This window comes from Coffea eugenioides, chromosome 2 (assembly GCF_003713205.1).
Source record: "Coffea eugenioides isolate CCC68of chromosome 2, Ceug_1.0, whole genome shotgun sequence".
NCBI classification, from domain to species: Eukaryota; Viridiplantae; Streptophyta; class Magnoliopsida; order Gentianales; family Rubiaceae; genus Coffea; species Coffea eugenioides.
The window spans coordinates 72977089-73004921 of record NC_040036.1 but is presented as its reverse complement, the minus strand read 5'-3'; the positions used below and the strand labels follow the sequence as shown (position 1 = coordinate 73004921).

At 35.8% G+C, this 27833-nt stretch overlaps 1 pseudogene; it reads right to left on the bottom strand.

Annotated features, from left to right (window-relative positions):
* Positions 1-21118: 21118 nt before the first annotated feature.
* LOC113760222 lies at positions 21119-26292 on the bottom strand (annotated as a pseudogene).
* Positions 26293-27833: the final 1541 nt, after the last annotated feature.

Genomic DNA, 27833 nt, shown 5'->3' with positions numbered 1-27833 from the left:
CTTCTACTTTTTGTACCAAGTGAGACAAACGCAAACTTAACTATGGTGTGTTTTTTTTTTTTTTGGTAGAGAATTCTAGATAGTAAGAAAGTGATTTTCTACAATAAACCACTTTCTACTTGACCTTTTATAGAAGAGAGATTGTAAAGTGATCAAGTATTGCAACTTTTGTCCAACTAATTTGTAACTTTTCTTTAAATTGTATTGGTCAAAAGATTCTTTAACACTAATGCAAGTGTTCATACATTCTTTAGTGATTTAGACACCATTTGGAGATTAATTAACCACCAAAATATGAAAAGCTGCCAGAATAGAAATTTGAAATATTTTGACAGTTATTAATGGATTCATCTGCGGATCAAGTTTGACATGTTTCAATCAATTTTTCACAACTCTCTAGAGTGCATCCGGCTCATTTTCCATAGAAATTGGCTTGGGATTCTCAATAATCCATGCCAAGTTCTCATTTTTGAAAATCTTCAACAAGAATTTCTTTAGAAACAAGTGAAAGAATTCAAAACTTGACAATAGCTGGCACAAAATGCATTGCTATGTTGTTTTTCAAGAAATTTGCTATCTTTTTTTTTTAATTTTAAGATCTGTCTCAATTTTTTTAGGTCTATTGTATCTATTAAAGTTGCAAATTTGTTGTTTCTATCGCATATTAATTTGATGTATCTTCTGCCATCAATGTAGATTTATGAGAATGAATTGTATATACAAAAAAAAAATGCATTGATTTGTTGTCATTCAAGAAATTTGTTTTTCAAGAATCATGGTCTTCCCTAAGCAAGGATCAAGAAGATCATGAAGCTGATGAAGATGTAAAAATGATACCAGCTGAGGAACCAATTTTCTTTGCCAAGGCATGTGGCTGTTCATCTTGGAACTGACTTTGCGTGCTTGGAATCACGCTGAGGAAACCAAAAGAACATTGCTGCAGCAATTGCAAGAACTGATGTCTTTGACTTTTTGGTTGACATAATGAAGGATGAAGCACCTCTATCAGTGCCTAGAAATGTAATGCCTTTAGGGAAATCTTCTGGTTCTCCGCATTACTATTACCAACAACCAAAGCAGTCGAGACTTTCTTTTTTGGTGCAAATTCTTATCAATGCTATTGTATTTTCTTTCTTTTGCAGATCTAACTACGAAGGTAACTATAGTTGGGCTGATCATATTGAGGACATGAAACTTGATTTGGAATTAGGGATAACGTATAATGTGTATATTGCCACCTTGAGTCTGGCATTGTGGTGCTGGTGATATATATATATATATATATATATATATATATATATATATGAATTTTTATCGGTCTACTTTTGTGTCATAATTTATTGGAAAAATCATTCAAAACATCCCTTATATTTTGTCAAATAACTTTTTTCGTCCCTCACTTTTGAAAGTATATTTTTACGTCCTTTATAAATTCACATTAATCAAATTTGGTCCATAATTTGGTTTCCAACTAGTTTTCTGTCAGAATTCATCACATACTTTGCATGTGATCATTTTTTGGGGGCAACATTGTCAAATTAAAATTTACATAATCCGATCTATAGTCCCTTAAATTTCACAAAATGAATTGTTTCGTCCCTCACATTTTACAAAATAAAATTTTTAATCTCTCACATTTCACAAAATAAATTTTTTCATCCCTCATTGGCCATGTATACAAATAATTTTCTTCTTAAATCCATTTGTATATCTATTTGATTTCACCTGAACAGTATGAATAGCATGTATTATATCTATATTTGATTTCACCTAAACAGACTAATTGTAATTGTATACATGCTATTCAATAGATATATATGGGTTTAAATCTAACAATTTTGTTTTAAATCCATATATATATATATATATATTTATTTATTTGATTTTACCATGTGAATCTATTCAATATTTGTAACTTTTCTTTTTTGGTAATAATTCATTTATTGAGTTGTGTAATGAGACCATCTAATTAATAGGTCTTAATTCGAATTCTATAGTCATGTTAACAAATTGCAGTTTAAATCTGAAGTTCTTACTCGCCACCTTTAAGACCAATAGTTGAATTTCTTATCTTGTGATTGTTTTAAAATTTGAAAGTATCAATCACTTACTTCTTTTTGTCTTATTTTTCCTTTGTTTATTTTTTCTGTCCAAATGTAATTCGATATAAATACTTGATAATGTTTAAAATTAAATATCTTCTTTATTTTCAATTTTCAAGTAAAATGAAATGAACATGAGTGAAAAACTAATGATTGTTTTAAATTCCTGTATATATCTATTTAATTTCACCTGAATAGTATGGTCAAGTAAAATCAAATAGAGATATATTACATATTATTCATATTATTCGGTTGAAATTAAATAGATATATACATGAGTTTAAAAAAAAGTTATTCGTACACGTGATTAATGAGGGATGAAAAATTTATTTTGTAGAATATGAAGAATGAAAAAATTCATTTTGTGAAATGTGAGGGACAAAACAATCATTTTGTGAATGTGAGGGACAAGAAAATTCATTTTGTGAAAATATGAGGATCTATGGATCGGATTATGTAAATTTTAATTTGATAATTTTTTCCTTAAAAAATGATCACGTGCAAGGTACGTGGCGGATTTCGATAAAAAATTAGTCAAAAATCTAGATAGAGATCAAATTTGACTAATGTGAATTTATAAGGGACGTAAAAGTACACTTTTAAAAGTGAGGGATGAAAAAGTCATTTTGTAAAATGTGAGGGACGTTTTGAACGATTTTACCTAATTTATTCATATTTGTGAATGTGAACACAAATACAACTAAAATACTTTTGTATCAGGAGTGCAAGACAAGATACAGCAAAGAGCAAAGACGAATTAAACACATGCATACTCTGCTCTTGTTGGTGGGTGGTTCATATATCCGAAGTCAATGATGGCTTTAAGTACAAGGTTTTTTTCGGGATTACAAATGAGGAAATTGATTTTGAACACGCTCAATCGAGGCTTCATCAGATTGGATTAAGGACAAATGGGTTGCAGCTCCCAATGTATTATTCTTATCATTTTTTCCTTATCTGCTCATGTTCTTGTTTTCTCCAAGAAAACCTATTCCATTTCTTGCGCTGCATCATGTGAAGATAATATTATACTTCTCTAGATAAGCATTGTTCATTTCACTATCCTTCTCATTTTTTGGTAGTAGATGCTTGATTTGCAGAGAAGTTCAGCTAAGATGGAGATAAAGTCTGGAGACTTGAAACTCAGGGTAAAATGTAGTGGAAGCACTGAGGAGCAGAAGTTCAGCAAGGGGATGGTAGTGGAAGTCAAAAGTGATGAACAACGATACCATGGTTGGCGGTGGAGGTCAAAAGTGATGAACAAGGATACCATGGTTCTTGGTACACTGCAACCATTGTTTGCCCCATTGCAGATGGCAGGTTTTTGATTGAATATCAAACGCTGAGAACAAGCCGACTAGAAGAAAGAATAGAATCACGAGACAATATACATAAAATTTTAATTTACATACTTAAGAATTTTAGTGTTCAACAAAATACGATGGCTAACGATTGGAGAAATAGTATCATTTTATTACCTAAATAGAATCAAGCACAACCACAAGCATCAACCTTGTGATCCTTTTAAAGATCTACGAGAAAGAAGAAAGACGAAACCATATATTTACTATCGCATAGCATTAGGGAAGGGTTCTAGAAACTGAGATTTCTCTTTTGGTGCAAATTTGTGTCAATGGAATTGTTAATTGTTTCGTTTCTTAGATCTAAACACAAAGGTAGCAAAATGTGATGGGCATTCCTTGAGGACATGAAACTTGATTTTGGAATTAGGGGTAGCTTTTGAAATATTGACACCTTGAGTTTTCATCTTCTTGTTTAATATACTTGAGCACCTCTTTTACTAGTTGTGATGACACATGAAGCGCACGGATTTCTCTTCACCTAATAAATATATATATATGTCAACGTTAATCAATTTGTTCTTGTGTGTCATAATTCATTTGCATTTGTGAATGTGAAAGCTGATACAATTGAGTTACCTGTAATTGCTTATTTTTTTCCCTTACTCTCATATGGGTTACTCCAATTACATGTAAATACTTGTATATTAGGAGTTCAAGGTTACATAGAGCAAAGAACAAAGATCAAATACATGCAGAGTCTAGTGGGAATATATTGTAGTTTTACCAGCAACCTTCTTGCTTCTTGCCTGATTTGCAATGACTTTTTTTCCCTTACTTTTACTGCATGATTTATGTGCTAACAAGTAGTTGGCATTACCAGCACAAGGTTTGCCAGGACATTACCAGGGTAGCACTAAGAGGAGTACTCCTACCTTACCTGGGACCTGAGTAAGTTAGACAGCATACGCATATTCTCCAGTTGAGTTGAGAAGTTTTTGTTCCCATGGTGGAAGGAAAATTCGGACATACTGTTTATGGAGTCTCCACTATTTAAACCATTGGTTACTTTATCTGGTACTACCAATGAAGCTACTGTTGGACCTCCTCTATGTTTTGTTGACATAGATGTCTATGGAAGTGCCTATCGTTTTTGTGTTAGGGGCAGCTAGAGTAAGTTGAAATGCAACATACAACTCACATAGAGAGAGTGATTATTGAGTCTCAATTCATGAAGAATTCTTCTAAGGTTTTTGAAATGAAAGTGCAGCAGCTTTGCCCTCCTAGACCTTTCAGTGTCTTTCAATTTTCCTGGACCTGTAGACCCAAGATTATGCTCTTTTTCCTTCAGGGCAATCGGTATTTTAGAGGTTGTTGTATCAAAGTTCAGAATGCCTCATCCTGATGAGCATTTCTTATTTCTAGGCCTGATAAATTTCCGGAAGTGTTTTCCTTATCTCTCGTAGAAGGAAAGAGAAGTCTTTTTTTATTGCTTCATTGTTTTTTGTGCTAGTGGAAAACAGATCTTTGACATTGGTAAAGTGGAAATTGGCCATATGCTACCTTCCGTGTAACTTTATGAATGGTTATTGTAACATGAATTTGCAGGTTGATCTGGTTATTGTATCGTTGAAGCATCTGTTCAGTCCCCAAATAATAGGTTATTGAGCCTATACAATAATAAAAATGATAATCCTAGTTGCCAACAAAAGCAGTTTCGTGTCAATTCTAGTATTGGAGTAAAGACTCTGGATGTGCAATGAGTTACTAGATTCACACTGACTCCGAAACGTTTACTAAATCCGATATACCAGAATTTATTCACGAGAACTTGTTAATTTGTATATAGGACAAGTAGGGTCAAATCCACAGGAATTGGGAGTAATTCGTTTCTACTAAAGTTCAAGTTATGGGGGAATTTTATGGAAATTAACAATAAGCTATGCTAATCGAATATTGTAATTAAAAAAAATTAAATAGCAGACTCAAATAGTATTGGACAGCTCTAGTCAAGAAGTAACTTCAGCAATGGTTCAACTAATTGATCATCGATGCAGAGATAATTCCAATTATTAACTAATAAATAGGTTATAACTGCCAAACAAGCGATGACAGTCAACTCCTCCTTACTGTGTCGATGACTGAGGTACGCCCGTCAATCACTACTCTAATTGAGAAATAATCTTAGGTACGCCCGTAAGATTGAATTTTCCAATTGCCTTACGTATTAGAGGAGCCTTATTCTAACCAATAACACACTACCAGGGTTATTTTAGATTAGCCTGCGTATTCCCCTGACACAATCCTAATCATGTCAGTTGTCACTATTTTAGAACAATTAAACAATTATGGATTTAACGCTGCAATTGACACTAAATTACTAAATTAATTCAATGTTCAGTTCCAGGATATTCAATTAACGAAACAACCATAAACACCATCAATAGAGAATATGCAAATACCAGTAAATAAGAGAAAAAAAAAATTAATTCGATCTCACAATTTTTAGATGAACCAAAGTCTCCGTTGCTCCTTGACTAGAAAAAGAGATTTAGTTCATCTCTGTTGAGAAAAATTCACGCAAAATTGTAAAACTAGTTGTTGCGTACATCGTCTCTAGATTGAGATGATCAAAACCAAATGAATAAATGAAAGTACAATGAAAGAGACGAAAAAGTCAAAAGCTCCAAAAATAGTCAAGAATGTCTGCCCAATCTTTCCTATCTAATTTCTATTGCTGATTGTTTTTTTTTTTTTACTCCTCTACGGTTACCAAGTAAAAACAAAGAAAAAAGAGTCCTAATTTTTGTTGACTTCCTTCCTCTTTGGAAACTACCAAAAGAACAGAAAAAGGAAGTGTCCTCTTTTTTCTCCAAGTCTGACACATATTGTCCAATAGATAAGGAAACCAAATTGAATTAGTCTCCATCTTGTTGACTGCTACTCAAATTCCCTTGTTTTGCCTTTTTAACATATTTTATCCCAACTCCTTGCAATCAATACAAATTTTTAAAAGTAAGTAGAATCTGCCAATTAATGCAAATTTGGTAATATAATAGGAGAAAATTAATTACAAAATAAATGACAAAATTGCGACTTATCAATTTTTCCCACACCTAAGCCATATTTGTCCTCAAGCATGAGAACAACAAACAAACACTGATTCCAGACAATGCTATTACTCCATCTACCTTATTGTCAAGATACCAAGAGAAACACCTATCAAGCATCAATGGTCAAGATCCAAGAAACATCACATCGGTTAGCTTCTAAACCGCGGATTTCTCCAATTTATAGCAACTATTCTAAGAAAAAGGAATGGTCGATCAACATTTATCAGCAAATGGTCCAACTATTAACCAAAATCTCAACATTAAATCCATAAATCGGCAAGCTGACTTTAATCACATATTGACACAACCTTCACACTTCTTTTTGTTTTTATGATCTTTCTTCTTCTTCTTTTTTCTTTTGGAGTAATAATAGGCTTAGTCTCTAGTCATTAGAGTATTTTGACGCGAACTCCAATATTTGTCAGATGAACGAGCCCGATTATTCAGCTCCTATCGTTACACGACCACGTACTCATAGAAATTACTATTTTTTGACGCAAAAATCGACACTTTTGGTGAAGATCCCCGATTACTCAGCAGTAATAACTAACAGAGTACAACCAACTTTTATTCACAGTCAGGCAACAAAATAACTCAAAATATCACATAAAATAACAGCAGTTAACCTCATTTCTTCAAACATGGAGAACTAAAGTTAATAATTGGACCAATTCACATGAAAATCTCAAGCAGTTCTTCCTTATGTCTAGAAAAGTTAACCAGAAATTATAAGAGTCACAAAATCATCGATATTCATTAAAGAGATATTTTTGAACTCAACCGACTTAATTTGATACACTTTTATTACTAAAACTTGACAATAGCAGAACTAGAGCCGACAACCATCATTAATCTTTGGTAGTCACAGAACTGCTGATTACAAATAAAAGGAAAAGAAAATAAAAGAAAAATAGAACAAACAACAAGAAATAAAGGAAAAACATTTGAAAAAAATACTAGCTGTACCACATCTTTCCTCCCCACACCTAAATCCAACATTATTCTCAATAGAGGTAATGGAGCAAATAAAGCAAAGAGGACAATGAAACTTCCCCGAAGACATGGTGGAGGTTCTCGACTAGCTATGGGATAGGTGGGAATCGCGGAGCAGCCGCGGCTGGCGATGCTTGGCTAACGGCGTGCGGTCGGCGAGATGACTGGTGGGAGCAGAAGCATCGTTTGGCAAAGGCAGTTGACAGCAGGGGTTTTGAGGGTGGCGGCGCACGTCAGTGAGAAGTAGCGACGCAAGTCGGCGACGGTGATGGCGTAATGTGCGGCGGTAGTGTTGTGGCGCGCAAGAGATGGGCAACGCGCATTGGCGTGCATTGGGTTTCGGCCGAAAGAGAAGGAGGGGAAAAACAGGGGAGAATGAAAGGAAGAAAAGAGAGAGAAAGAAAGAAGAAAAAAAGTTTCAATTTTTTTTTAATAAAAAATTTGAATTCAAATTTTAAAATTTGAAATTTAAGAATTAAATTTTAAGGTGAAATGAAAAAAGTTTAATATATATATATTTAAAAAATACATACCTTTCCCTTGAACTTGACGTGGGCACGTCAAGAAGGCAAGAACCCTTCTAACGAAGAAGTTAAGATTTGAAAGTTATCACGCGCCTTGTTGAAGCGGGCAAATCATGAGAGTGGAAACCCTTCTGATGATGACTTATGGAATTGCATATTACCATGCGCCCTGTTGACGTTGGCGCGTTATGTCGGTCAATCCGCTCCAGGATTGAAGGAAGAGCTCTCCAGGCAACCCGACGCGGGCACGTCATGAGGGTGAAAACCCTTCTGATGAAGCACCTAGGAGATACAATATCACACGCCCTGTTGACGCGTACGCGTCATGTCAAGGAAACACCTACTAATCATTAGAAAAGAAAAATTAAACCAAAAATCTGAAAAAATTCTATGAAAACATATTGAAACTATCAAATAAAAATGAGCAAACAATTGAAAGAAATTGAGTTGCCTCCCAATAAGTGTCTTTCTTTAACGTCTTTGACTAGACATTAAACACCACTCCTCAATCTGGATGTAATTCAGATTTTCTTGCATTCAGTGACATTCCTCCGAGATCCAAATAGTCATTGAGTTCAACCATGTTCTTTAATTTTCTACTCATTTTCACCTTATAAAGTGTTTTCATCCCATGATACTGGTTCGCAGCACCTTTGAATTTACCCTTATAATTGAACTCCGAAAATTCTTGCATAGAGGAATTAGCAGCATGAATGGCAAACACAGAATGAGAGTTAACAGAATATTTTATTGTATAAAAAATGTTAAAGTAGACTACTTCTCCATCAAATTTCATTGTAAGAGTACCCTTACTGACATTATTCTTAGTTTGGATAGTACTCAAGAAGGGCTTTCCTAATATAATATGTGATAGATTTGAAGCACTTCTGTCATCCATATAAAGCACATAAAAATCAAAAGAAAAAATTAATCCATCTACTTGCACTAAAATATCATCAATTACCCCATCCGAATAAGTAAATGCACGATCAACCAATTGAATTATTATTCTCGTTTCTTTCAAAAGTCCTAAATTTAGAAAATCATAAATTAATTTAAGCATCACATTGATAGAAGCGCCTAAATCTAGTATGACATTTTTTATGTTAGAATGTCCAATCTTATAGTGATAGTAAATATACCTGGATCCTCACATTTGGGCAGTAGTTTCTTTTGTAAAATTGTTGAAACGTTCTCACCTACCACAATCTGCTCATCCCCCCTCAACTTCTTCTTGTTGATGCACAAATTTTTCAAGAATTTAGCATATTTCGATACTTGTCTGATTGTGTCCAACAAAGGGATATTGATTGTCACGTTTCGAAACACCTTTAGAATCTCCTTTTCCTTAACTTGCTTCTTTGGTTTCTCTAATCTGCTCGAAAAAAACGGTAAGTTAGTTCTAATCTCAATGATTGGGTCAGGGAGAACTACTGACTTTTTGCTGCCCTTATCCTCCTCCTCCTCAAGTTTTTTCTCAATTTTTTTTCATCCTTGTCCTTTGGAGTCGCGAGTTCGGGTCCCTGAATTTTCTTCTCGCTCCTTAAGGTTATTGCACTTACGTTCTTTGGGTTCAGTTCAGGTTGAGACAACAACTTTTCATGAACTTGGGATTCCAAGCGGTTGATTGCTATTGCCATCTGACTCATCTGACTCTGCATTACTTGCATCTAACCCATTTGATTCCTTATATTTTGTAAGTCAGATTCCGTCTTTTGTTGACTAACAATTAATTGTTTCATCATTTCTTCTAAAGATGGGCCTGAGTTTAGAGAAGGTAGTGGCAGGCGAGATTGGTACTGCTGTTGATATCCTTGCTGCCTAGTCGGTGCAAAGTTTGATTGCCTATTTCCTTCATAGCTAAAGTTAAGTTGATCTCTCCAGCCTGAATTGTACGTGTTCGAGTACGGGTCATATGACTTTCTTGGCGCGGGCGCGTGACTAACCATGTTTACTTGTTCCGCACTCTCTTCTTGAATCATAGGGCACATCTCTATAGAATGACCCATGGCAGTACAAATCCCACACACCTTGACTTGTGGTGCATTTTTCACAGCCAATTGCCTAACAAAGGATGTTAACTCAGTCAACTGTTATTGGATAGCAGATGTTTCTACCTCATTCACTTTGCGTATCGGGACATCCTCTCTTGTATCGAATTGCTGTGAGTTCTCGGCCATCCCTTCGATCAACTCACATGCTTCTCGAGGAGTCTTGTTCAGCAACGCCCCATCACTTGTAGCATCAATTATGCTCTTGTCTCTGAAAAGTAGCCCCTTGTAAAAGTACTGGATGAGCAATTACTCACTTATTTGGTATTGAGAACATTTGACGCATAACTCCTTGAATCTCCCAATAATCATAGAGCGACTCTCTTGGGTGTTGCCTGATACCGTATATCTCCTTTCTCAGACTCGCAGCTCAAGACGCAGGAAAATATTTTTTCAATAATTTTTTCTTCACCTGCTCCCAAGTAGTGATACTACCTTGAGGTATGTCGTACAACCAGTTTTTTGCCGAGTCCTTAATAGAGAAGGGAAATGTCCTAATTTTTATCCATTCCTCCGTATTTTTCGGAGGCTTCATACTGTTGCAGATAACATCAAATTCTTGCAAGTGCTTATGCGGCTCCTCACCTGGTAAACCATGAAAAGATCGTAAAAGATGAATTAGGCCAAATTTTTACTCAAATGGGGTGTTATCATTTAAATTCGAAAAAGTAATGCATAAGGGTTGCTGATTTAAATTAAGAGTAGCCAACTCCCTTAATATTCGTGCATTAGCCATAGTAATTTCTTCTCGATCCGGGTCACTCGAAGTATCACCAAACAAACTTGTTGATTCAACTTCTGGATAAGGTCTCTGAGATGCAGTACTAGATTACTCTTCTCTGAGCTGTTTGGTTTTTTTTCTCATTCTACGCGCAGTCTTCTCTATTTCGGGGTCAAAAATTAATTTACCTGTATTAGAGGAACGAGGCATAAACTAAAAAAGACACCAGAAAATTAAGACGAAAATGAACTTAAAAAGAGAAACAAATTAACTAACGCCAGTCCCTGGCAGTGGCGAAAAAAATTGACAAGTTGTCGAACCTGTACAATAATAAAAATGATAATCTTAGTTGCCAACAAAAGCAGTTTCAGGTCAATTCTAGTATTGGAGCAGGGATTTTGGATGTGCAATGGGTTATTAGATTCACCTTGGCTCCGAAACGTTTACTAAATCCGATATACCAGAATTTATTCACGAGAACTTGTTAATTTGTATATAGGGCAAGTAGGGTCGAATCCACAGGAATTGAGAGTAATTCGTTTCTACTAAAGTTCAAGTTATGGGGGAATTTTATGGAAATTAACAATAAGCTATGCTAATCGAATATTGTAATTAAATAAAAATTAAATAGCAAACTATAGAGACTCAAATAGTATTGGACAGCTCTAGTCAAGAAGTAACTTCAGCAATGGTTCAACTAATTGATCATCGATGCAGAGATAATTCAAATTATTAACTAATAAATAGGTTATAACTGTCAAACAAGCGATGGCAGTCAACTCCTCCTTACTGTGTCGATGACTGAGGTACGCCCGTCAATCACTACTCTAATTGAGAAATAATTTTAGGTACGCCCGTAAGATTGAATTTTCCAATTGTCTTACGTATTAGAGGAGTCTTATTCTAACCAAATAACACACTATCAGGGTTATTTTAGATTAGTCTGCGTATTCCCTTGACACAAATTGTCACTATTTTAGAGCAATTAAACAATTATGGATTTAACGCTGCAATTGACACTAGGTTGCTAAATTAATTCAATGTCCGGGTCCAGGATATTCAATTAACGAAACAACCATAAACACCATCAACAGAGAATATACAAATACCAGTAAATAAAAGAAATAAATAAAATTAATTCGATCTCACAATTTTTAGATGAACCAAAGTCTCTGTTGTTCCTTGACTAGAAAAAGAGATTTAGTTCATTTCTATTGAGAAAAAATCACGCAAAATTGTAAAACTAGTTGTTGCGTAAATTGTCTCTAGATTGAGATGATCAAAACCGAATGAATAATTGAAAGTACAATGAAAGAGACGAAAATGTCAAAAGCTCCAAAAGTAGTCAAGAATGTCTGCCCAATCTTTCCTATCTAATTTCTATTGCTGATTGTCTTTTTTTTTTTACTCCTTTACGGTTACCAAGTAAAAACAAAGGAAAAAGAGTTCTAGTTTTTGTTGACTTCCTTCCTCTTTGGAAACTACCAAAAGAACAGAAAAAGAAAGTGTTCTCCTTTTTCTTCAAGTCTGACGCATATTCTCCAATAGATAAGGAAATCAAATTGAATTAGTCTCCATCTTGTTGACTGCTACTCAAATTCTCTTGCTTGCGCCTTGTTTGTGCCTTTTTATCAAATTTTATCCCAACTCCCTACAATTAATACAAATTTTTAAAAGTGAGTAGAATTCGTCAATTAATGCAAATTTGGTAATATAATAGGAGGGAATTAATTACAAAATAAATGATGAAATTGTGACTTATCACCAAAATAAAATATCTGAAAACATGTGATGTGCACGGACTTATTATATTTGTATGTGTGTGTGTGTATATATTAAATGCATCTGTCGAGCCCCATTTTTCGTGATGAAAAAAAATATTTACAAAAGATGTGATTTTAAATCGCATTAATTGCGAAGGCCAAAATAATTTCTTGAAAGGGTCACAAGTATGCGAATGATGAAATTAAAAGAAAAAAAGAAAAATTAAATTATATACATAGGTATATGTGATCAAAGGAAAAGGAATGTAGCATAATGGGTACGGGAGGCAAAAACTCGTGACATAATTTTCTTATACAGGGATCGATAGGGAATTTAAACTAAAGAGTTATAATCACCCATATCCATGTTCAAAGAATAACTTTCCTAATATGAACAAGCAAATGAACTAATTTATTTTACAATTTCTTAACTGAAATGCAATTCTAAATGATATGATTAACACATATAGATATATAGATACTTAGATCTGTACTATGAATTTAAAATTGAATTAAATAAATAATAAAATATAAATTTTAAATTCATAAGAATTCAAATTCTTAATTATGATTATTATAAGATATCTTTATTTATAAATAATAATAACAGGTACAAATAATAAATCGAGGCACCCATTCTTGGCTAATTTCTCGGAATATACCCAAAAAAAAAGTCGATCAAATGTATGTCTGACAACGGGTATATACAAAATTATACCTGTCGTGCTGACTGGGCACGATAGAAAATAAATTTTTTTAATCGCTGCTACCTGCAGCTCCTGCAAATTTTTTTTTTTTAAAAAAAGTCAGCAACACGGTAGCGGCCGACAATTACAAAAAGTGTCAGTCGCTACCGTGCTGACTATGCACGATAGTGACTGACAATTGTGGACTGTGTCGGCTGCAGCATGGTAGCCGTAGCGGCTGACTTTTAAAAAAAAATTGGAGGAAGAAAAAACGCAATAAAAGAGATTCATTCTTACGATGCCCTTGCCTTTTAATTGATTAAGGGAAGCCCTCTTCCCTCCTCTTTAAAGTTGTCTCGCAAGAGACCCATTCCCTCAAAGGAGATTCATTGCCTTTTAGTAAAAGTAGTTTTAAAAAAGGATTCGTGAAGTTAAAAAAAGTAAAGAAGCAGGAGGCGTAGCGGCAAAAAGAAAAGGGCAAGCAGGAAAGCTTGTCTTTACTATGAGTGCACAACCCTCCCTACCCCGAAGCATCTTCAACATCCTGGTTTCGGGAACATCTTTTTCTTAAATATAACGAATGAGTAGCCCCGCTCTCCATTGATTGGGACTCTTGGTGAATAGATGCAACGAGATAGACTGACCATCAACCCTTTGAGAAATATGCCTTTACTTTACACTTGCCATAATATCTTATTGGGAGGGCTATGGGCATTAGGCGAGCGAAAAAAAAAGTTTATAGGATGGGCACACATTCAAGCATATGTAGCCACTCCATGTATTTGCCGATAATGCAGTTGAATATAAGTTATAGACTGCGTGATTTTGTGGTTCTTTCATGCAATATAAAGTTCATTTTTCAAGTATCCACTAAAAAACGATTAATTTTTGTTTTTTTTAATAGACAACAAAATCAATGCTAGTTTTTGTTTGATTTTATCTCTAAATTAGTAAACCATTATTAAATTGCTCTTTTTTTCCTTTCTTTTATTTTGGATATACTTAAACTAACCAATATATATATTTTTAAAAAGACTCTCACTTAGGGGTTAGTTTCTTAGAATATAGCCGAAAAAAAAGGTCAACCGTGCACAGCTCTGACATAAGCCCTGTGTAAAACTATATCTACGTTATTATGATTTTAATCTATAGCATGCTATGGATTAATTTGTTAAAAGAAAATTTATAAAAACATATTTTAAGAGTTAAATTATTAAAAAGTAACATTTTAAAAGTTAAATATCTTACATTAGTAAGCATGTTTTATTGAATATAGTTTACAAATATTTATTTTTTCACAAAAATTATATTTTTTGTGAACATTTGTTTTAATCATCTATTTATTTTATGTCCATTACATTGTTATAGAATATCCCCTTTTGATTGAGCACTAGATAGAAGAGGATTTTGAAGGTTTAAAATCAACAGATAGGAGGTTTAAATTTTACTAAAAAAATAATACGGTATTGCGATTTTTAACTTTATTTTTGTTTGGTACAAAGCGAAAGGAATGTCATTTATTATTATATTAGATATCAATGGATGTAAAATAAGAAATCTGTCTTGATTTCGCTTTAAAATTCTAACTAAAACAGTAAAATAGAAATCTGCCTTGATTAGCGTTTTAGAATTTTTTTTTTGTTTTTCTCTTCAACTACCAAACTGATAAAAAACACTTCATAAATATTGTAAATGAACAATTTATTTATAAAAATCTTAAAAATAATATTTATAAGTATTATAAATAATACAAGTCCATATCTTCATGTTTGCAGTAGGAGCATATTTGTGTTTATAGCTATTCAACTGATATTAAATTTGGAATAACAAATGACATAATAAAAAATTTGTGTCCGACATTTAATGTTTAGGAGCGCAAAGAGATAGGCAAGATTTTGCAATTTTGCATTTAAGGTTCAGGGTTTAAGTAATTAGGATTTAAGAAAAAAATGAAATTAAACATAGATAAAATTTAAATTTAAGGAAAGTACCATTCAAATAATAACTATTTAACACGTACAACCATTAACAAAGTCAATGTTTATAGCGCATGTTGCCCTTACTCTTACCCTTACCCTTACCCTTACCATCATCATGCGGCGTTGTGAAATGACAGCAAAATCTCTTCGGTCGTCGTCTTTGACGCTCACCAACAACGACACCAGAATGATTCGGATAATCACGAGGCGGCGTATCATCCCTGGAAGCACTATCAGGGTCAACGTCAGCCGTCGGAGACGAATCAGAAGTATCGCTAGTTCCATAATCATTTGTGGAACGAAAGGTGACAAAATCTCCTGTTAATATATGACCAGATGCATAATTTGATTGGCCGGTAGATGGGAAGACCGATGGCTGTCCGAGACTGTAATAATCAGGAAGTTCGACCGAAGAAAAAGTACCTCCGTTCCACAAAGAAAACTGAATATGGGGTGCAAGGCCGCAGTGGAAGAAGAGTCTGCCGTCATGTTACCTCCATACTCATATAGAAGTAACTGCGATAAAGATGCAAATCATGCATCAAATCCATGAATGTCTGCAACTGGCGTCGGTGGTGCAGCAAATGGAGAAAATTGTCGCAACGGTGTACCTTGTGCACCAATAGTCATCGACGCTGGCGATGACATAAACATATCCCCAGATGCATGAAAGTGTGCAGCCATCCCTGCATTCACACCCAACACAGGTGAAAATTCGAATTGGGCGAATTGTTGAATCGGAGGCGTGAGTGAATGATAAGTATCTATCCCCATGATATGAACGTTAGGTTCAGCAACGGTTGACTCATCATGTAAATCATGTCTCGAAAGTCTACCACGACTAGACGATGATCCTGTTTGAGATGGAACGCGTCTCACGAGTGTCTGAAATGGGACATTTGATGCCGAAGGGTGCCCAGAATCGAATGGATCGAACTGTCCTACAATCATACGATCAAAACGTCGGAGGTATTGCATCGAACCATATGCACCATCCATGATGGTCAAACAGACGTGGATATAACTGTTCACCGATATCATAAATATTGATAGCGTCCTGTGTCTGCTGACCAATACGCTGCATAGCACCCATCTATAACAACAAAAAGATCGACTAGTTGTTAGGAATAATTATTTAACACAGAAAAAATATGTTTAAAATGATAGAAGTGTCAAGTAAATGCATACCAAATACTCAAATTGTCCGGAAACTCCCTGAATCATTTGGTTCATCTGCGGATCGTAGTGGATAGGATTCGAAATATATAGAACAGTGTGCTCGTGATACCATTTGAGATAATCATTTGATGGCCTTAATGTATTAGCAAGCTGACCTGTGACCTCCGTATTAGCGCGAGCATTCCAATATTCTATCCATTCCCTATAAAATTGGGCCCAATTTCTTCCAAGATAGCCACACAGATTGAGCTGATGAATCCCGTTCTGATTTGTGGCAACGAGTTTGGGAACATTTTGAACTAATCCAAACTAACGCACAACACAATCTGTACAGTGAAACTCAATAATGTGCTAAAACACGAGGGAAACTTTAGTCCGCCAAATGCGCTCGCCGTGTTTGCAGTATCGTGGTAGTGCGGCCAACCTTTCATCACTGTACGGCATCCGTATGAACTGTAATAACGAAAAATTAATTATTTATTTTCGAAAAGAATGGCGTATATTGGCAAATAGTAACCGAAACTATAATATATAAAATACCTCATCCATGCGTAGCAATACAATATGCTCGCGATAGTAGCTGCTGCGCTTACCTGGCGAATCAACCCCTACAAGTTCAGCTGCCCATCTACCACCTATCGAAAATTCACCGGTTTCATGCACTGGAAACATCTCCGGTTGGTTGTTAGGAATTCATTCTCATTCCCATATTTGGAGTAATAGGTAAGGGTCGCTTGTGGTAGCAGTAGAAGCACGCGAACCGTGACACATGCGTAGTATAAACAGGCTAGAGTCGCTGACCCCCAAATGTACTCTTCTATCGCATTCAAATCTCGAACATAATCTAACCAGTTCAGACTAACAAGATTCCCGCATGAATCTGTAAATAGTAACCCACTCAATAAAATCAATATGTACATGCGAGTATACTGCCGAACCAATTAATCGAGAGCATCTGGCGGTACTGGAACAGTCAACCACCTGTACATAGAAGACACCTTTAGGGGGCTATGATTTAGCATCGCATCTTCCGGTCAAAATTCTAAAACCTCATTCACCAAGTGTTTGCACTCCTGCAGAGTTCGTATAATGTGATTCAATGTAACGAGACGTTCGTCTACCCGTAGACCCCATAACACCTCTACATCTTGCAAAGTTATCGTCGACTCGCCCATAACAGGAAGATGAAAAGTGTGCGTCTCCTGTTTCCAACACTTAACGAGGGCTGTGACGAGTCCATGATCTACAGTAAGATATCTAGCCACTCGAACACCACGAAATCCTGCGTGATCAATATAATGTGCCACTCGTGAATCTAGCAACAAGGTGCAACTGCCAAAGCAAATTTGAGAGTGAGAGAAATAAGGAGAGTAGATCGGAGAAAAAGAAATAAGAGTGAGCAGCGAAAACTGGGCATAATCCGCCATTTTATAGCGAATTCAATCAAATCTAGCTATTCATCTGAACGGCTAGAATTTTTTGAAAAAATCTCACCTCTACCATGCTGATTAGACACGGTAGTGGTAGTTTTTACCCAATTATTTGCGTACGATGGCTATGACAATCACATGGCCTTTGTCAGGTGCCTGACACTCACATGTTAGGCACCTGGCACTTTTTATTTTTTGACTGGCTGTCCCCTACCGTGCTAACTGTGTAGGATTTCGTGGTGTTCGAATGGCTGGATATCTTACTGTGAATCATGAACTCGTCACAGCCCTCGTTGAGCGCTGGAGACAGGAGACGCATCTTTCATCTTCTTATTATGGGCGAGTCAACGATAACTTTGCAAAATGTAGAGGTGTAATGGGGTCTACGAGTGGACGGACATCCCGTTACATTGAATCACATTAGGCAAACTCTGTAGGAGCGCAAACAGTTGTTGAACGAGATTTTAGAATTTTGACCGAAAAATGCGATGCTAAATCATGGCCACCTAAAGATGTATTCTATGTACAGGCGATTGACTGTTCCAGTATCGCCAGATGCTCCCGATAAACTAGTTTGGCAGTATGCTCACATGTACATATTGATTTAATTGGGTGGCTACTATTTACAGATTCATGCGGGTATCTTGTTAGTCTGAATTGGTTAGATTATGTTCGAAATTTGGATGCGATGGAGGAGTACATTTGGTCAGTGACTTTAGCCCATTTATACTCACGCATGTGTCACGGTTCGCGTGGTTCTACTGCTACCACAGGCGGCCCTTACCTATTACTCCAAATATGGGTATGGGAACGAATTCCTAGCATCCAACCGGAGATGGTTCCATCGCATGAGACAGGTGAATTTCTGATAGGTGGCAGATGGGCAGCTGAACGTATACGGGTTGATTTGCACGGTAAACACAGCAGCTATTATCGCAAGCATATTGCATTGCTACTCATGGATGAGGTATTTTATATGTTATAGTTTATGTTACTATTGGCTAATATATCCCATTCTTTTTGAAAATAAATAATTGCTTTTTCGTTATGACAATTCATATGCATGCCGTACAATGATAAAATATTGGCCATACTACCACGATACTGCAGACACGGCGAGTGTATTTGACGGACTAAAATTTCCCTCGTATTTTGACACATTATTGAGTTTTACTGTCCAGATCGTGTCATGCGTCAGTTTGGACTAATTTAAAATGTTTCCAAACCCGTTAACACAAATCAGAACGGGGTTCATCAACTCGATCTATCTGGTTATTCTGGAAGGAATTGGGCCTAATTTCATAGGGGGTGGATAGAATATTGGAATGCTCGCGCTAATGCGGAGGTCACAGGTCAACTTGCCAATACATTCAAGCCATCAAATGATTACCTGAAATAGTATCACGAGCACACTGTTCTATATATTTCGAACCCTATCCACCAGGATCCGCAGATGGACCAAATGTTTCAGGAAGTCTCTGGACAATTTGAGTATTTGGTATGCATTTACTTGAGACTTCTATCATTTTAAACGTATTTTTCCTGTGCGTTAAACAATTATTCCTAACAACTAGTCGATCTTTTTGTTATTACAGATGGGTGCTATGCAGCGTATTGGTCAGCAGATACAGGACGCTATCAATATTTATGATATCGGTGAACAGTCATATCCACGTCTGTTAACCATCATGGATGGTGCATATGGTTGGTCAACAGACACAGGACGCTATCAATATTTATGATATCGGTGAACAGTCATCCATGTCTGTTGACCATCATGGATGGTTCATATAGTTCAATGCAATACCTCCGACGTTTTGATTGTATGATTGTAGGACAGTCCGATCCATTCGATTCTAGGCACCCTTCGGCATCAAATGTCCTATTTCAGACACCCGTGCGACGCGTTCCATCTCAAATAGGACCATCGGCTAGTCGTGGTATACATTAGAAACATGATTTATACGATGAGTCAACCGTTGCTGAACCTAACGTTCATATCACGGGAATGAATACTCATCATCCGCACACACTTTCGATTCGGCAATTCACCCCATTCGAATCTTTACCTGTGTCGGGTGTGAATGCAGAGATGGCTGCACACTTTCATGCATCTGGAGACATGTTTATGCCATCGCCGGTGTCGATGACCATTGGTGCACAAGGAATACCGTCGCAACAATTTCCTCCATTTGCTACACCACGACGCCAATTACAGACATTCATGGATTTGATGCACGATTTGCATTTTCATCACAGTTACCTCTATATGAGTATGGAGGTAACATGACAGCAGACTCTTCTTTCGCTGCGAACTTGCACCCCATATTCAGTTTTCTTAGTGGAACGGGAGGTACTTTTTCATCGTTCGAACTTCCTGATTATTACAGTTTTGGATAGCCATCGGTCTTTCCATCTACCGGCCAACCAAATTATGCATCTGATCATGTATCAACAGGCGATTTTGTCACCTTTCGTTCCACGAATGATTATGGAACCAGCAATACTTTCGATTCGTCTCCGACGGCTGACGTTGACCCTGATAGTGCTTCCATGAATGATATGCCGTCCCGTGATTATTCGAATCATCCTGGTGTCATTCTTGGTGAGCGTCAAAGACAACGACCAAAGAGATTTTGTTGCCCTTCCACAACGCCGCATGATGATGGTAAGGATAAAGATAAGGACAAGAGCAAGGGCAACATGCACCCTAAACATTGATTATGTTAATGGTTGTACATGTTAGGTAGTTATTATTTGAATGGTACTTTACTTAAATTTAAATTTCATATACGTTTAATTTCATTTTTTTCCTAAACCCTAGTTGCTTAAATTCTGAACCTTAAATGCAAAATTACAAAATCTTACCTATCTCCTTGCGTTCCTAAACATTAAATGCTGGGTACAAATTTTTTATTACGTCACTTGTTATTCCAAATTTAATATCGGTTGAATAGTTATAAACAAAAATATGCTCCTATCGCAAACATGAAGATATGGACTCGTATTATTTATAATACTTATAAATGTTATTTATAAGATTTTATAAATAAACAGCCCATTTACAATATTTATGAATTATTTTTTATCAATTTGATAGCTGAAGAGAGCAAGGAACTCCTTTGTGGTTTCGCGAAAAGACACCTTACCCCCTATTGTTTAAAAACCTCCACATAAACACCGTAAATTTCATAACTAAAGTAAAAATTACCTTCTAAACCAGCTAAGTTACCGGCAACAGGTCGAATACCCTCGTCTAACTTTATATTGTAGGTATCAACTTTCAACCACTTTCACTGGATCAGCAAAGTGATCAGCTATGCTTTCCAAAGGTCCTTTTCCAATTACAATAGCCTGAACAAAGAAACCAAACATGGAAAACATAGCCGACCTTGTAGACATCAAATTTTTGTCACATTTTAATATTTTCTTGATTATTTTCAATTTAATGAGTTATTTATTTTCTTGCATTTTAATGTGCATTTTTCTCATTTTTGCAAGTTTGTTTTGAAAAAGAAAGGAAGAAGAAGAAAATAAAAAGAAAAAAAATTGATTTTTGTAAAAAAAAAAAAAGTGGAGACATCATAATGATTTTGGTCATCATGATGCCACCACAATCATGCCTTTTGACCGAAGCAGCAACGGAACAAATAAGGAGAGATGCTCCAATTTTGCAATTAAGTCCCTGCTCATCTTTCTCGGCCCTGACTCTCTCAATTCTCTCTGGCTGCAGCTCTCAACTAAAAAGACAGATAAAAGAGGACAGAAGAAAAATTGCTCCAGAGGTCCTCGGGCTTAAGGGGCAGAAGAAGAGAAAAAATAAAGGCCTCACTCTCTCCCTCTCCAGTTGGCGACGCAGAGAAAAAAATACAGAGGAAAGCAAAAGAAAAACACTCCTCACTCTCTCCCTCCCTCGGATTTGGGCAGCGAAAAGAAACAGAAAAGAAGAAAAAATTTACGGAGGAAGTCCCTGGCTCCTCTCTCTCGGACTCCAAACTCCCTCAATTCATTCTCTCCCTCTCTCAGCTTCCAGATGGCCAGAAGAAAACGCAGGAGAAGAAGAAAAAAGGCTCCCTCCTATTTTCTCAAAAATTCAACACACTTGCACAACAAAAAGGGAGGCAACAACTGGACAATTGGAGTTGGAAATTACATCGAAACTTCAGCCAAGAGAATACAAACTTCATTGAGATATTTCTTTTCCCTTTTTTCAGCTTTTTTTTTAATTAACTAGATTGAATGTATGTGTGGTTGCTTGCTCGTCGTTTTATTTTGCTGGTTTTGTTGTTGTTGTATGGGTAAAAAATTTAAAAATGACATAAAATAGATTAATAGACAGAACGTAATTTTTGTGTATGTATGTTAATTGTTTTTAAAAAAATACCAAAAAAATGAAGAGTTGAATTAAATTGGATTATTCTGCTAATTTTGGTCATGTTGGATTGCATTATTCTGTATGTTACTTGTTTTAATAAAATGCCAAAAAAATGAAGAGTTGAATTAAATTGGATTATTTTGCTAATTTTGGTTACGTTGGATTGTAGAAATCACAAGTAGTATTTTGGTATGAATTTTACTATTTTTAGTAGTGATTGTAGTGTGTTTAAAAATTAAAATTGTGGCTGTAATTTGGCAATTTCGACATTTTTTATTCATTTTTTGTAAAAACTAAGCTCGGAATGAAATTTACGCAAAAAATTGAGTAGGGGTGTGTATTTTTATAATTTTTTGTGACCGAAAAAATCGTCGGCGATCGGCAACTAGTGGTGGTCTGTCATCGCTGGCAGCCATGAAGAAGCTTCGGAAGTTTGCAGGAAGAAGAATGAAGAAGAAAGCTTCTATTCTGATTTGCACGAGTTTTTTTTTTAAATTTCGTTTTAGTCCTTTAACTTTTGCATAATTTTACTATTGCCCGAAAACTTTTACAGTCGAACCATTTCTACCCCCATTGAGATCTAATCCTCTTTTTCATATTTCAAATCCATTTTTGAGCAAATAATTTCTGAGATCTAGAGTATAATCAGTCTTTAATAAATTTTAGAAGATTTTTATATTGTTGGATTTAGTAAAAATAGTTGGAGGATTGGACTAACAAGTGGGCGAAGGGAGAAATCACAACTAACGTTGGACTAGTGTGATAACGTCATGCATTACTAACACATAATAAAACAAATGAGGCATAAATTAAAATAAATAAACACATAAGAGCACATAGCACGTAACACGTAGACATAATATCTAGATGCAAAAATTTTAAGAAAAGCGGATAAAGCATATAACACATAAGCATGCAAACACATAAACAAATAAAAACGAATAAAGACCTAACTATTACATTTGGAACCCGAACTACAATCTAAAGGGGGAAGAAATGAAATAAAGTAATAACCTCACTATTACAATTTGGCATTTAATTGTCTCCCAAATAATCATCAAAATTAAATTAAATATATGAAACTTAAAACGAATAAAACCAAATAACTAAAAGAAAATCACTCAAAACATGCAAATTCACACATAAACACATAAGAGCACATAAGAGAATTTAAAATAAAACAAGAAGATACCTCTCTTGAAGTAGTAACTAATTGGGTTTGATTTTACCTATTTAACTCTAAAATTAATAAAAATCATCAAGGCACCAATTTAATTAACAAATAAATCATAACAAATGGAAATAAATATGAAATCAATCAATTGAAGCACTTAAATGAAGTGTAATCAATAATTAAAGAAGAAAAACAACTTCTATTTAAGCAATCAAATCTATTAGGGACCTAATTGCAAAAATTAATAAAATTTTGGGGTCAAATTATAGTTATCACAAAATTCATGGTCAAAATTAAAGCAAAATAAAATTTAGGAACTTATTTGCAATTACATTAAGGACTTAATTGAAAGAAATCTAAAGTATTTAGGGCTATATAACAATTATCCAAAAGTACAAGAACTGTTCTGCAAATTCGTCACCAGATCGCTTAAGGAATTGGGCCACTGGGCCATTCTTTATTTCTTCTTCGGGTTAAAATCAATTCAGTCCAAGTAAAGTTCAAAGAAAACTAGCAGGCCAGCCAATATTTTTCAGCAATCAAGCTCAACCAAAAGGACAGGCTTTGGACCTCCAAGTCCAAGCTACAAACCCAGAAAAGCAAGCCAAAATCCAACCAAACAAACTTCAATCCAACCCTCCAACTATTTTTACTAAATCCAACAATATAAAAATCTTCTAAAATTTATTAAAGACTGATTATACTCTAAATCCCAGAAATTATTTGCTCAAAAATGGATTTGAAATATGAAAAAGAGGATTAGATCTCAATAGGGGCAGAAATGGTTCGACTGTAAAAGTTTTCGGGCAATAGTGAAATTATGCAAAAGTTGAAGGACCAAAACGAAATTTAAAAAAAAACTCGTGCAAATCAGAATAGAAGCTTTCTTCTTCATTCTTCTTCCTACAACTTCCTAAGCTTCTTTATGGCTGCCAACGGTGACAGACCACCACTAGTCGCCGATCGCCGGCGATTTTTCCGGTCACAAAAAATTATCAAAATACACACCCCTACTCGATTTTTTGCGTAGATTTCATTTCCGAACTTAGTTTTTACAAAAAAAATGAATCAAAAATGCCGAAATTGCCAAATTATAGTCACAATTTTTATTTTTAAACACATTACAATCACCACTAAAAATAGTAAAATTCATACCAAGATACTACTTGTGATTTCTACAATCCAACATGACCAAAATTAGCAGAATCATCCAATTTAATTCAACTCTTCATTTTTTTGGGTATTTTTTTAAAAGCAATTAACATACATACACAAAAATTACGTCTCTGTCCATTAATCTAGATTATGACATTCCCAAATTTTTTATCCATACAACAACAACAAAACCAGCAAAATAAAACAACGAGCAAGCAACCACACATACATTCAATCTAGTTAATTATAAAAAAAAAAAAAAAAGCTGGAAAAAGGGAAAAGAAATACCTCAATGAAGTTTGTATTCTCTTGGCTGAAGTTTTGATGTAATTTCTAGCTCCAATTGTCCAATTGTTGCCTCCTTTTTTGTTGTGCTAGTGTGTTGAATTTTTGAGAAAATAGGAGGGAGCCTTTTTTTCTTCTTCTCCTGCGTTTTCTTCTGGCCGTCTGGAAGCTAAGAGAGGGAGAGAATGTATTGAGGGAGTGTGCAGTCCGAGAGATAGGAGCCAGGGACTTCCTCCACAAATTTTTTCTTCTTTTCTGTTTCTTTTCGCTGCCCAAATCCTAGGGAGGGAGAGAGTGAGGAGTGTTTTTCTTTTGCTTTCCTCTGCATTTTTTTTTTCTGCCGTCCCCAACCAGAGAGAGAGAGAGTGAGGCCTTTATTTTTTCTTTTCTTCTGCCCCTTGAGCCCGAGGACCTCTGGAGCAATTTTTCTTCTGCCCTCTTTTATCTGTCTTTTTCGTTGGGAGCTCCAACCAGAGAGAATTGAGAGAGTCAGGGGCGAGAGAGATGAGCTAGGGACTTAACTGCAAAATTAGAGCCTCTCTTCTTATTTGTTCCGTTGCTGCTTCGGTTAAAAGGCATGATTGTGGTGGCATCATTATGACCTCCACTTTCTTTTTATTTTTTTTTATTTTTACAAAAATCAATTTTTTTCTTTTTATTTTCTTCTTCTTCCTTTTTTTTTCAAAACAAATCTGCAAAAATGAGAAAAATGCATATTAAAATGCAAAAAAATAAATAACTCATTAAATAAAAAACAATCAAGAAAATATTAAAATGTGACAAAAATTTGATGTCTACAAACCTACCATTCTTGATTTCCTTGACTTTAAGCTCAGCAAAAGCCTCAGGATCATCTACCAATCCAAGAGGACCAAAGCTCCCTCCAGGATAAAAAGGATCAGTCACCTCCCCAAGCGGGCGGTCCTCCGGCAATCTATAGCCCTCCGCAGCCCCCATTAAGACAACTTGTGAAACCCAGATGGCTAAAACACTCTGTTCATGAATTAAGCTTGGGTTAACTAAATAATCAAGCCCACCTTCACTGAAAATTTGTGAACCAGCTTTGAACCAAACTGCTTCTCTAAACTTGACACCATTTCTTGATAAAAGCTCAGGAAAAACACAATCAAGTGTTCCAAGCATAGCCCATCTTGAATGAATAACTTCTAGCTCACGGTTCTTGGCAAATGTCTCGGGATTAGCTGAGAGGCCGGCTGTATCCCACTCGTAATCACCAGGGAATTCTCCGGTAAGGTAAGACGGCAGTGAGCTGGATAAGAGGCCTAAGTATAGAACTTTGTCTGGACCATACCATGGACTACCTGATAATGGTTTTGGTTTTACTACAGTTTTTCTCATGGTAACTCTTCCTTCACCAAGTCACTTTGATGTTGATGGGGCGATTTTTACGGCTTTTCCTGCGAACGAAGGTGATGAAAGATACATTGTTGAGGCAGCCATAGTAGTTTTGAGGAAATGGTTTTGATCAGTGTTTGAATGTAGAAAAAAATATTATAATTTGTTGATGAGGACTTTCTTGAATGGAATCTCTACTCAGCATGTTGATGCCGAGGGTCCCCAAAACGTTATCAGAAAGCAGTATGAAGAGTCTAAATGGTTACAAGGTTGGTAAATAACTATTTTTTACTTTTTTTTCATTAAGGGAAGAAGCTCCTTCTGAATGCCTTTTGCCTTCAGTCTCAAACCTTTTTTGATTTCATGTCAAAGTTTCTCAACATCGCCAGGATCCGCGGATGGATCCTTAGTACAAAAATCTTGGACATTCTAGACTCAATCCACTTGATGAATCCGGCTTGATCCACATAATCCGAAGCCGGATTCATTGTTATTGTTCAGCTTCAAATTCATAACAAATCTCAATATTGATTTCATTTATAAACTACACCAACATTTTTTCCATTTTTCTCTTTTGCATGGCTGCAAGTCTTTATTTCTATTGCTCTTATTCTTGGGGACGGATTGTACAATTTTCTCAAGTCGCTCTTCTTCACTGGACCAAGTCTACATGCTGCATTGAAGAAGGCTCGTAAATCAAGTAAGTAACTTGCACAAGGGCTTCAAATTGCATAATGCTGCCCCTCTCTTAGACCAAGAGTATTTCAACCAAAAATGATTTCATCAGTAACATTTTTCTAGACATTTTGCTAAATTATGTCTATTTGGTTACAGAAACCTCAGACAGCAGAACTCAGCCACTTGACGATCTTCAACGAAACGAAGTCTTCATGAGAGAGAGCATTTCTTTATGGTAGCATGTGTTGGATATGTCTTGTTCTCCATAATATCCATTGCTGTAATTCCAAAAATGTTTCCACAGCTGAAGTTAGGCATGGCCACCGTTGGTTCTGGTTCTTCAAAGATGTAGAACCAAAACCGCACCATATAAGATGGTTCTGGTTCTGGTTCCAGAACCGGCGGTTCTGGTTCTTCAAAGAGGTAGAACCAGAACCGCATAGTTTTGATTTCGATTCCTTATGGTTCTGGTTCCGATTCCTGAACCTTTCTTGTTTTTTTTCTATCCTTTGCTTTGTTTCTTTCTTCCGTTGAGAGCCCGAGGACCTCTGTGCAAGTCAGGAGCCCCCGAAAGCAAAAATTGAAGAAGCTCCCTTTTTCTCTTCGGATGCAAGCTTTTTCTTCCTAGCCCTTCTTTGCAATTTTTTCCTCTTGGATCCGTTGAGAGCTTGGTCAAAAGGCAGGATTGTGGTGGCATCATGATGACCAAGGTCATCATGATGTCTCTACTTTTATTATTTTTTATATTAATTTTTTTAACGGTTCTGGAACCGGCGGTTCTGGTTCTGGTTCTATTTTTTAGAGAACCAGAACCGGAACCTTTATCCAAGGTTCTACTACGGTTCTGGTTCCGGCTCTGGTCCGGTTCCGGTCTGGTTCCCAGTTCCAAGTGGAACCATGGCCATGCCCAGATGAAGTGGCACTTCGTTCTCGTTGCCTACTTGCTTGCTCCATCACTAAGTTTCTGC